This window comes from Scomber scombrus, chromosome 13 (genome assembly GCF_963691925.1).
Source record: "Scomber scombrus chromosome 13, fScoSco1.1, whole genome shotgun sequence".
In the NCBI taxonomy this organism is placed as follows: Eukaryota; Metazoa; Chordata; class Actinopteri; order Scombriformes; family Scombridae; genus Scomber; species Scomber scombrus.
The window spans coordinates 23,069,785-23,083,388 of record NC_084982.1 but is presented as its reverse complement, the minus strand read 5'-3'; the positions used below and the strand labels follow the sequence as shown (position 1 = coordinate 23,083,388).

The window sequence follows — 13,604 nt, the reverse complement described above, 5'->3', positions numbered from 1 at the left end:
ATACAGCTAGTGATGTGGCCAAGACACTCCACTGCCATACACACACACATACACACACACACACACACACACACACACACACACACACACACACACACACACACACACACACACACACACACACACACACACACACACACACACACACACACACACACACACAGAACATATCCGCAGGTGCGAGAGTGCTCCATTAAGCAATATTTTCACAGTAACACTAAATCAAATGATTTCCCTGCAATCTGAAATGTTCACTAATGCTACTTTGCTAATTACACTGACGATCACCATCCAACTCTCGGGCTATTTTAGCTTTTTTTCAGTTTATATGTTCGTTTCCAAAGCAGTCGATGATGATCATTAAGAAAACCAAACTTCCAGTAAGACCTTCTTTCAGATCTTGTCTCTCATATCTCAAATGTCAACCTGTCATCTCTCTCCACTTGTGAAGAAGCCAGCAGATCAAATCCAAATAACTGCAGTGAAATCATTATTATTTACACATCCATCCAGCATATATAAAGCAACGTTGGCTTTCATTTGTAGAGGCGTTTCTAGCCCGTCGCCTTTAAAATTTGTTTTTTTAGCTCTTTAAACTCTTCTACAGGATGGTTCTTGATGTTTAGCTGCTAAATGCTCCTCTATATTTGCTGTTTCCTTTGTTTGGTGCTGAGTAGGTAGTGTTAAGTGGGGTTATCAGCAGTTTTTCCTTTGAAGACAGCTGCCTGCTGTTGCTGGAAACGAGGTACATGAGACTGAAACAAAACCATAAAGTTGCAGGATAGATAACCAAAACGATGAGCTGAAAGATGCTAAAATGGTCTGAGGGGAACTGCAGAGTCAGGTGATAATTTCAGAAAACCCTTGTCCATTACACATTTGATCAATTGTTTGGATATACATTCACTTCATCAGGTTCACCTGTGCTATGTAATGCAATCTAATCCAACAGCTTTGTCATAAATTCTACTTTTAAGAAGAGTATACGTTTAAGATGTTGTTGTCAGAAAGGTGATTATTCTACTTTATGCTTAATTTTAGGTCTAAGTGGGTGGTGTTGGTGTACTGCAATGCATTATACTGAAAAGTGCCCCCTTCATGTATGTTAATTGGGTTGGACAAAATATAAGGAACATCGATTTGTTGAGTAGTTTATGGCAGAGCTGTTGAATTGGATGCATTAGATCAAACAAGTGTACCTAATGAAGTGCTCAGTGAGTATATATTGTTTAACATTTAACTTATAATAAAATGTTACTGATTATTTCATGATCAATTCTGAATCACACATTTATTTAGTGAGGTTCACGTCTGGTCATCCTTTCAGTCTGGCACACGTCAAATCCACGACCTCCGAAAATAGCTTTTGAGTAAAGAGGCTTGGTTGAACTAGTTGCACCATTGGCTTATATGCTATTATGCTAATTACATAATTAATAGTTATAAGAAAGTTTCAACTGCATTACTTCCTCATCAGTCTCCCTGCCAACCACTTGAAAATTCATGGTGCAACAAAAAAGTATTACTGAGAGCGGGGTAGATGAGCGCAGACTGGTGAAACAGACTAACAGAGTAAGTTAGATGAGGGGAAAGAGAGAGTTAAGGCGGCGAAGAGGGATAGAAGGAAAAAAGAGGGAAAGAGGGAGAGAGGTGAACGACACAAAGAGACAGAGAGAAAGCAGGAGAAAGATGGCATTATGATATAGAACAGATTGTGCTGATTCTAGTTTTGCTCTACCCGCCTTCCATCAGTGCCCCCATTCCTCAGCCAGACACTTTCTTAAGCTAAACTAAATGGGCTAATTAATCTGGGCTAATGGTGGGTGACAGCAAATATGCTAGCACAATTATCATCCTATTAAAGATTCATATTCCAACCCATAATTGAAAATGAAAAGGTGGGGTGAGAAGGGAAGATGGGTGGGAGTGGGTCCAACAGAGTGGATGATGAGACTCATTTTTCCTCAGGTAGCAGGAGCCAGGTGGCCCCTCATCCGGCAACCCATAACCACATCGACACACAAGACTAGTCGCACTACTTTCACATTGTTACAACTGTGGTTTATGTTGCCATGAAAGTTTATAGTTCAAGATTTTAATTAATGACTTTAAACTTTTTGGCTATGAAGATTTATAACGTCTCAAAGTGGACTTTAATAGCCAAATAATGTCTACTGTACATGTCAGTGACCTGGACAGATGTGGAAGTGCACACTTGTGAATAGATTAATTAGATTAGATATATATTTATATTAACTTATATTTAAGTGTAAAACCAAATATATAAAAATTTGATTTTGGTTTTATTCACATACTTCTCTGTCTCATTCCTCTAACACACACACACACACACACACACACACACACACACACACACACACACACACACACACACACACACACACACACACACACACACACACACACACACACACACAGCTGTGTAGCTTCATCAGCACACGATGCAAATGTGCCTGTCAGTTTTGATTTTCAGATGAGACTGCCTTGGACATAAATCTGTAAGTATTCCCAAAATCAGGTTTAATCAGTGAGGAAAGTCCAACAAAGTATTCATAAGGTATGTGGGTATGTGTGTGTGTGTGTGTGTGTGTGTGTGTGTGTGTGTGTGTGTGTGTGTGTGTGTGCGTGTGTGTGTGTGTATCCTGAGATGTAAATCCTGAGGTAAGTGGCTAGGCAGTCCTAAAGGGCACTGCAGATTTCATAAAAAACCTGCTCACTGCAATCTGTTACCTAAAATTAAAACTCACATATTCATTGGGAATGAGAAAAATACCTATGTAATGATGACGCAACATTATTAGTACAGATCTACAGCTGCAGCAGTTAGTCTATTAATCAATTAGTTGAAAAAAATCAATTATAAAATTTAAAAATCAACATAATGTTTAACAATGATTCCCTACCTAGCTAAAAATGTGTTGTGCTAACACGATCTAGAGACATTTCATGGTCTACATTTGGCGATTTAGGGAATTTAAAGCAGTTACACCACTTGCCAACAAAATTGCCCAAGAAATGGAAGTTTTGCGAACATAAAACAGCTGTTTTCTGAAGGCACTTTCTTTACAAATTCTTCTTTTTTGTACTTCATAGCATGAAAAACCAATTTAGACATTTTCCATGCATGAGGATTTATAAGACGCTGGTAAAAGCAAGGCAGGATTCTTGATAGATTTCAGTACTGACCATTTCTGAAAAACACATGACTGAGGCAGTGGATTTTAAAGTGAGTCAAAAGAATCAACAGTGAGGGCTGCCGACTATCTCCCTCCGCATGCATAAACGATACTGCGTCATCAAGTTGTGAGACGGTTTGGTTCCAGGTAATTCTGAGTGGACGCCAAGGGAGGCAGGGAAAAGAGAAAGATGAGAAAGAAGATGAAAAACCTCAAATTCAATCTGGCACGGTGAGAGGGACTGAGGGGAAATAAGGTGGTTTTGATTTGTCTCTCATCCCTTCGCTTGCGCTGTGACGGCGCGATAGAGCATCGCCACCACGCAGGGAGCACCAGCAGCGGTCGACTTGACTGGAGGCGGCGGGGTTGAGGCGGGGGTGGAGCGAGAGATGGAAAGGTAAAGGTGAGGGAAGAATAGAGGACAAGAAGAGATAGAAAATGCAATCCTATTCCAAGTAAAAGAGAATCATTATCTCTTCTAAAACAGAAGGCGACGGAAAGGTCTGCCCTTGGCTGGCTGTGGGGTTCGAACTGTCTCAAACAAAGTGCCTGTGGAGGCCACTGCAGGAAGTCATATTCTGACAAAATTATTTCAGAACAATTTTAGAACTTGAAATAATAGAGAAAAAAAAAGAAACATTGAAAACCAGGACATAAATAATGTAATAAATCCTCTTTTTTTGCACAAAGAGCTTAACCTTTAATAATTCAAAACAATTGAAAACATAAAAAATCTATTTTGGCATGCACTGCATTAGTAGTACCCTTTGCAACTGGATCCTTATATGTAAAGTAAAACATGCAAGATAAACTGTTGTGGAAATGGTGCATAAGGAGAAAAATACATCGGTGCAAAAAAACACTCACAAAATGCATCACAGCTGTAGCAATGCATTAAAATACTGGGCAGGATTTTCCCTCGAACTGCCTCTTTTATCCGCCACATATTCCAGACATCATGATCAATAGTTTTGCTGAACTCTATATGCAACTCTCTCCAAGGTCTCTATAAGTGCTTCTGTTACATTCAGCCTGTCTCAAAGCAAACGATCCAAAAAAATAAATAGTTGATGCCGAATTACCTCGCCGACGTACAATCCCCACGTAACCTCAGTGTTCTGTCTCGGAGGTATAATGGGATTATCCGGGACGCTTAACTGTGCGTTATCAGGTAATATCTGCCTTTTCTGTCTTTACACTACTTTATCTACCTGACCTTTCGCTGCAAATGGTAAGGGACAGCTCTTAAAATCCTCGGGACATGGATCTGCTCTCACTAGGATGGAGGGCTTTTTACAGACTGCTTGTATTAACTCTGACTACTTTCTCTCCTGCTTTTTCTCTGCACTCAGCCTTTTTTATTTCATGGCAATATCTTTGAGCTGTCCCTTTATATTAAAAGGGTTTTGTACCTTTTATATATATATATATATATTTTTTTTTTGTGTGGTACAGTTTCTCTGATTTGATTGTTTTCGCTGTATCTTCTGATTTCTGTTGTATTGGTGCTTTATCCCCTCTCTCCTCTCCCATCACCACAGAACATCTCTAACTCTGGCTCATGTCCTTCACTAACATGTTTAGCAGCAATATTTTCACCTGAATGTGGTTTTCTATCGAGGGGGGATGGAGATATTAGAGGAGAGACCATTATAGCCCACAGTAGGTGATGTTACACAGCCAGGTTTTAACGGAAAATGATGGTGGATGGAGACCTGTGGAAAGACCCCGAGGCTGCTGTTGAATTGAGTGATTTTTCTCTACAACTACTGACATAAATACGCTGCTGTGCCGAAATACGCCAATAGCAATCATAAAATACCCTCGCAGTAAATTCAGAAACCGTGATGATGATGCTGATGTGGTGGTGGTGAACAAAATACTAATTTTTGCATCCAGTTTGTCTTAGTTGTATCTTCTCTTCTACTGCAGGTAATTACAGAATCATATTAAAACTTTCATTATGATTTCAGGTCAAATTAGGGTTTTTTCCTTGTCGAGACTGTCTGTTCATGACTTGTATGGACGTGTCTGCACCACGAATTTCGTCGGCAGCTAAGAGAACTTTGTAAGTTAGAGAAAATTGGTGAATGCCACAACAACAAATCCTTTATATAGCAGTTATAGCAGGTGATACCACCAAAAAGGACACAAGGAGACACAGTTGTAATTAGTAACAGTGATGACACAGCAATTGCACCACTGATGGGAAGATGGCTTCTAATTGGTCGCTGGACAGGATGATAGCCTCTGATTGGTCTGACTATAAACTAGATTGTACTGTCACCTCAGGTAAAAGGTTTCCTGTGATTATACAGTCAGTGGAGAAGACATTAGAGGTTTGAAAGCATGCTTCTCCTTTACTTTTATTTGTAGTTTTTTATCTATATGGGGTTCCTACTAAGGCTACGAAACCACTACATGCTTGGCCTTAAATGACACCATTTGACAGTATTAAAAAAGGTAGATTCGTATGTGTCTGTGTGTGTGTATTTGGATGAATAAGTCGAAGCTTTAAATGCAGACAAACCCATTTAACGCAACTCTAATGGAAATAGATCATCTTGTTCCTGTTATTTTTCAGACTGCGGTGTCGACAGGGAGCCTCAGTGACACCAACTAATGCTCGTCCCCATAGAGGGAATTTACTACTGTCACAGAGACTACATTAGCAGCATATTAAAAGACAAAAAAGCCTCCTCCTTAAGATTGCCTGACATGCTTGCTGTGCTGACAGACACTAAAAAACAGTCCCCGCTTAGCTCCTGACGCTCACAGAGACACACAGACACAAAAGCAAAGCATGCATCGTCACACAAATAGAGACGTGTACATACTTATGTCTGTGAGCTCAGTGTTGCTCACCAATGTGTAAAAACATCCCTCATTCCCCATCATCCAAGTGTAGGTTAGAAGAATTCTTGAACAAAATATTTTACGATATTTTCTGTAGCTCTAAAACTACATTAGTCTTTGTTTTTGTTGTCTATACTTTCTGTGATTTCTTTTGAAACTATTACGTTTAGTCATTTTTATATGTGCTAATTGAGGGGAAAATTCTTTTCCCCTCAATTACTTAAAAATACAAGTACTTGTACTTTGTATTTTTTTAATCACTCTCACAAGGCTTAAAGTTCTGAGTTTACTTTTCTTTTTTACATTCACCCAAGCAGCTTTTTGAACTATGTTTGAACAAAGTCAGACTAACTGAAAAGCACAGAAGAGATGTGTTGAATTCAATATAGCTATCCTTTGATGTAAAGTCAAGTAAAGAAAAAAGATACAGACGGACTAAAGACCTTGTGAATGGATGGCAACTCAAAATTTAGAGGAAAATCATTTCAGGACAGAAAACAAGTCAAATGAAAACAAATTTAATGAAAAGGACAATCAATGCTGATCTGGCCATGATCTTTAAAAACCTCTACTTTGAAAAGCCACAACATTTCTATCTCTTATTTTATCATTTTTCCAACGTATTAACTGTGATCTTCTACTGTTACTTTTTATTGAACATCTTTTGCTGCCAGTTTGTGATTCATGATCTGTACAGTTTCCATGAACAGCGTCTGTAGAGTCAGTGGTTCAAGTTTGATGGTTGTTGTTTTTTAATACATATTTTTTCATGTCTTCCAATTGACACTGATGTATAATTTGAATTTGTATGCTACAGTTTCTAAAAGTTTGCTTGTAAAGTTGAATATCGAGTGAAGCTGAACATCCTCTCAGTGTTTATGGTCTATTTAAACAAAAATGTGCTAAACCTACTGCTACTTTTCTACAATAAAAAATGCTATATAAAACTATTATTTAAAAATATATATATATATTATGGAAAAACAACAAGTTAATCTAGAATATAATAGCTAATTGCATCCCTACTCCCAATTAACTTCAAGGGAAAGTGTCCTGTGTTGGATTTTCTTTGGTATTTTCATGGTATTAATTGTTTGGTAATGTAGCTGTTCTCAAACTTTTTCACCTCACTTTAAATGACACCATTTAGACCACAGACCAGATTTTTGCTTTTAGATGTTTTTGTCAGCAACTGTATGAAACCCATGATTCTGTCCTTGTGTTACTTATAGATGTAATTTTAGGGAAAATAAATTATTCCCACTTTTGCTTGATAATATTAACGGTGAAAATGTTTTAATTGAATTCAAGTTTCAGTCATTATCAGATCCACAGCATCAAATCATCCTTTGTCATTTGCAGCAGGCCACTAGCTTGGCCAACAGTCTGTTTAACTGACTGTTTTGGTTGGTGGTTTGCAGTGGGATGCAGGACTTCCTGGTTAATGGACCAACAGAAAAGGCTCAGCTGGGAGTTAAGAGGGAAAAAAACAGACACAGCCACACTACCACTTTTTAGCCCCTATGGCACTGATGATTTATATAGGTGCATGGCTGAAATTCGGTTTTGGTGTGTTTGAGATTGAAGTACATTACAACTACGGTTGTCAAAGTGGGGTCCAGGGACCACCAGGGGCCCGTGAAGAGGTTCTAGTGGGTGCTCACTTCTTTTCACTTTAATTACATCAATAAGTAATAAAACGACAGAATGTGTAACTATTTGGTTTCATAAACTTTCAGTAATAAAACATCTAAAAGCAAAAATCTGATCAGTGGTCTAATTTTGTGTCATTTTAGGGGTCGTTGACGTGAGAAAGTTGGAGAAACACTTCATTAAGAAACAATTCCTACCATGAAATTACAAAAGAAAATCCAACACTGGACACGTTCCCTTGAAGTTAATTGGGTGTAGGGATGAAATGAACTATTATTTTGTGGATTCACTTGTTTTTTCATAAAATATAAAAAATTTAAATAAGCTCATTATGAATATTCCAAAGCTCCGACTGTCTGAACATGAAGATATTTAATTCACTATATGAGAAAGTTAAGTTCTGTAGCAGATTCTCACATTTGAGAAGTTGGAAACAGGAGATGTTTTATACTTTTTCTTTAAAAACTACTTAAAACAAGCTACTTAAAGCAAACAATGGTTCCAGCTGTAATAGGGAATTGTTGCACATTAAAACTCTTAAATTTACTTTAGCTATAGCTGTAACTGTTGCACTTTTAGTATCTCACTGCGGATAAGAAGATATGATGAATGCTTATATTGCAAATATAATGGACTTATATTTTCCCCTAAAACATTGAAACTGAGAAAACAGAACTGCAGGCATGAAGAGGTGTCGAAAGAGGGGGGGGGGGGGAATCAGTCTTTTATTGTGTTCCAGACTTTAATATCTGACAGTCGGTCGTTTATCATCATGGGCCGCTGATGGTGAGAGAAGGGGAAGGTGGAGAAAGGCAGAGGCAGAGAGTATCAATATGAATTTTTTATTTGATGGGTTTTATGGGAGATTGCATTTCAGATGCCTGGCAGAGTCAAGGTTCATGGAAGAGTGAGAAGGAGACAGTAATAGGCCGGGTCATAAAGGCCAGCCGGGGATAATAGTGTCCCTGCACATGATCACAACATACTATAAATATGTGAAAAAAGGCGTAAATTAAAAGCCCCAAAACACACAGCCTCAGATTTTATCATTCTGCTCAAAGCTTCTCTTATATATTTTCCATCTTCGTTTTCTTTAAAAACACACAGCTTCACTATCCCACACTTTTCTCTCTCTCTCCCACACACATACATTATAGACTCTTTCTTACTTGATTTTTAAATTTTTTTTCCTCAACAATTACACACGCACAGTAACACACACTAACACACACACACACACTAACACACACACGCAGGCACACAAACACACATACGCAGGCACACGCACACACACACAAACTTAGGCAAGCTTCAGGTGTGGTCATAAATCATCAGAGTGAGTGGCTATGATTCCCTCCAGCACCAGCAGCAGGGCCAGGAGGGAGGGAAGGAAGGAGGGAGGGAGGGGGGGATGGAGGGATGGTGGCGAGCAGGGGGCTGGGTAGTGGGCCAGAGAGGAGGTTGCAGCTAAACGGCTGCCCTCGCTTCCTGTCTCCATCGAGGCCAGAGCGACCGACTGCTCAGCCTCGGGTGCAGATGGCTGACGTAAGTGACACATATACACATAACGGTGCATATAAACACTTTTTAGATGGACACACACACACACACACATAATAAAAAGATATAAAGATGGCCAGATGACCAAAAAAAAGGGATACAGATTTTTTAGATATGAAGCAGGGTAAGCAATACATTTTTTCCCTCAGATTTTCAGCACAAGTTGAGTCATTGTTTTTTTCAACTGGCAATATGTGTCATACATTAATCTGTGTCACTAAAATGTGCTGCAGCTGCAAATCAACAGGAGAACTTTCTGCAAAAAAAGATACATTTCACTTTCTCTCACTTTTAAATTTATGTCTAAAAAAAACACATTATTTCTTCTGGAGCAATACAAGATGAGACGGGGGGGCCGAACAGTGCCAACAACTTCCACCTCCAAGGAAACCAGAGGTAAACATCTGCTCGTAATGGCTTTATATGGTCTGACTTAAGCTGCGCAGTTACAAATGACGTGGAGGTTTGACACATAGTATAGTGAATGCCAGAAAGATTAGATAACTGTCTGACTGTGTTTAAAGAAAAAATGAACTACTGTAAGACCAACCACAGGAAAGTATTTGAAAGCTAGTTGAGTAATTAAAAAGATATGATCTGAAGCGTCATGTTGCTCTGAAACCTACGCATGCTCTATGTTATTAAAGCTATGAATTATTCAGCTATGGGTTTTTTTAAACTCAGATTTGATCCCTGACATTTGTTTTCCTGATTGTAATGTTGGGGTGACATTTCTGCATTTACTGAGAATCTGATAAAACTGGTTTGTTTATTAGTTGAGAGCTTTCACTGCATTTTTGGCATTGTGTGAAGATATTAATGTACTGAGCTGAGCTTAGTGTTTGATTTATTTTGACTTTGACTAGTTAGTATCCTGTGTTAGAAGTTATTTTATATATCTGTTTCTTTATCTGGCCAAAGCTGTTTGATATAAAAAGTAACAGTTAGATAAAGACATTAAATTACACTAAACTTATGTCTACTTTTCTGATTACTTATTGTTTTGGCCTTATCTAGCTTCTTTATATATATGGAGTAGATATAATAATTAGCTGGTTCCAGACTTGTGAATCATGCCCACATCTTCAGTTTGTATATTTATATAGTTATGGTTGTTGAGGAAACAACCCTAGAGTCAATTATGGGGATGTGGTCTTCTAACATAGCTAGTAAGTTCACTAGCTACATCCATGAAAACTAAAAACAGAAAAATGGCCAAAAAAGGTAAAAAGCATGGTTGAGGTTGCTGCTCTACGGGTTGCTCTATGTTGACTTATAGAAACAACAACTATTATCAACAACGTATTTCTTGGATCATTATTGTAACTGCGCCATCACTCACTGATTATAACAAAGCAAACACTTAAACAGAAATCGGGCAACATGAACATGATGTCAGACTGAATGAATGAAGTGAAATGAAATGTTATTAAGTCTGATAATCAGGATAAAAATGACACTGTAACTTTTTATGGTCTTATATGTCTCGTTCTGTTTTAGCTTAATTTTTATTTCCAATTTAAACCTTACATACTGTTCAGGGTGAACATTTTAACCCGTTATTACATTTGAGAAATGTAAAAACACTCTATAAACATTTATTTCAGCCAGACTTTTCCCCATAAAAAGAATAGAATACTATCTGCTTGCTCTCTGACAGCTTCATTAAGGATTAATCAAACATTTATTAATGACTAATGAGGGAATTGATGAATGTGAATTGGTGTAGAGACTAATTATGAGTCAGAATATGAACAGTATGTATGGGTTAACACTTTTAATTGTATTTAAATGCCACATGTTGCTTTTATATCCTGTCTTAAAGCATTTTATGTTTTATGTAAAGCACTTTGAATTGTCTTGTTGTGGAAATGTGATATACAAATAAATTTGCCTTGCCTTGCCTAAAGCTGTCTATGACTAAAAAGGTTGTGTTAATTACAAATAATATAATGTAATGATATCAGGAGCCTTTATCAGAGCTTAATGTATCATATGTTATAGATCAGTCAAGTTTCAAGCAGCCAATAACTAACAACAGATATATTTGTGCTGATCTAACTTGAAAAATAACCCTGTTTAATATTAAACTGACTGACTCACTGGGTTAACTGATTCACTAAGCTTAACATTGACTACAGCTTTCTGGACAGTGATATAATAAATAGACCAATCAGAATCAAGTGTTTGACAGGATTGTGTGATAAGCAAACAAACAAACACACTATTTAAATAGTAGGTCTCTTTCTTTAAAACTAAATGAATGTTTCTACCTTCCATTGATAGAGGAAAAGTGGAAAAGATGGAAAAAAACAGGACAATTGTCTTGGTGACAAAAAAACCCAGAGCCACAGAAAAGCGAGGAAAAACAGATCGAACGAGTCTGGGAGTCCAAAATGAGGAATCGAAGATGAAAGGGAGGAGGAGATGAAAGGGAGAAAAAAAGAGAGGGCAAGGAAAGGGAAAGAAACTGGACAGAGACAAATGGCCGCGGGAAATGGTCGGTGCAGGAGAGCCCGCCTATGAGACAGCCCTCTCAGCAGCTCTAACACAGACTGATAGGCCCACCAGGCAGAGTCACCACTCCGATCCATTTCATCCCTGTACCGTATCCTCAAAAATCACATCACAGACCATATTAGGCCTATTTAAGTTTAACAAGGTGCTATTACTCTTAATGGGAACACTGCAGGCCTATTTGTGGTTTAATATGACGTGTTACATTTTAGTTGTACTTGAAATTAAGATGAGTTTAAGAGAATTAAGTATTTCTTTCTGTGTTTCCTGCCTGTTATTAGTGTGATAGTAAAACTATTAGTTGTTCTTTTAAGTGACTTCAGCAAGAAGAGAAGAAATAAACATTTTCCACGCTTTCTACAAACTATTTTGTATATTTTTCACAAAGATCAAGTTATATTTGTATCCAATCTGGAAGCTCTTTGTATGGACTGAAAGAGGTTAGGTCCAGCATGCATATGAAGAAGCTTTAGTCCAAGTAATTTCCAGTGTGGAATTTCCAGGTTTTTTTTATGATCTAAAGTCAGATAGAAAGGTAAGGAAATTTGTGGAAGCAGCCAAGAGCTCGGAAAGTGCAGGGATTTTCCTTAAAGAGTCAAAAAGATAGATGAGTAAAAAAAAAACCTCAGATGTTGCAATAAGACTTAAAAGTTAAGAAGAAGGGAGAGGAGCATAAAATAAAGACAGAGAGAGCGACACAAGGAGGAATGCGGGGGATCATTGTTAACTGTCCATGTATGATGTTAGATAAGTGAGTGCTACTGTCGCCCTCCCAGAATCCCATTACTTTCCCAATAAAGCTTTGGCAGGCCAGTGATTAACCTCAAGAAAGCGAGAGGGAAGAGGAATTTTAATAGAAATGGGATCAGGTTTTTTTTTTTATTCTATGTGGTCAAAGCCGAGCCGTCCCTTTTCTCTCCCCTTTCTCCTCTCTTTCCTTTCTTTCTGCTCTGTTGCCTCCTCAGGTGACGCACCTTAATGGAGTACACGTGTGGGTGCTGGGTGGCCTAATGGAGAGGTGTCGTGCTAGGAAGGGGAGTGCCTGTCGCGCTGCCTGATTGAAACTGATGGGCCAAGGTAAGGAGGCCACAGAGTACGGCCACCCAACATCGCCCTCCCTGTCTCATCAAACACACACACACACACACATATATATATACACTCACACACACATACGAACACACACATGCACACTTACCTCCGAGTCCATTATTCAATTTGGCCTGTCTAATGACCAGTGAATTAGTCTGCCAAAAGCGATTTGCCTTCTGAGCCCTACTGCAAGACGTACATGCTTTCATCCACTCTGCATATTAAGAGGCGGCCATTCAGACGCCGACATGCCATGAAACTCGGCCAATCAGCTCTGCAGCAAATTTAAACTGGACAAGCTCAGTTTGAGGTAGGTTTTCGGATAAAATGAACAGTTCAAGCACAAGTTCGACATATTGAGGAATAAACGTATTCGCTGTCTGAAAAGAGAGAGAGTTTGTAGAGAAGTTTGATTCTGCAAAAGTAAAGAAGTAACAAGGGTTGAGTTTATCATTTTAATGTATGTGTTCTTGTTAAGTATACTAAGGGGTCTGGTGGTCATCAGATTCTTAACCTGTGTTAAGCCATTAAGCATAAAAACTACAAGAAGAGGTAAACAGCCAGTCTGGCTCTGTTAAAAGAACACAATCCTTCCTCTACCTCTAAAGTTTACCTAAGAACATACAATATTGTGTTTGTTTAAATCCCTTCAAAAGTCATCAGCACATTTAAAGTAATTTTGCTATTTTACAGATGGTGATGTGCCAAAATATTTCTTGGCTATGAGCA

At 38.3% G+C, this 13,604-nt stretch overlaps 1 protein-coding gene across 3 annotated transcripts in view; it reads right to left on the bottom strand.

Moving 5' to 3' along the window:
• adarb1b (adenosine deaminase RNA specific B1b) overlaps positions 1–13,604 on the bottom strand; it is a 119,673-nt gene that overhangs the window by 18,734 nt on the left and 87,335 nt on the right. The window lies entirely within an intron of this gene.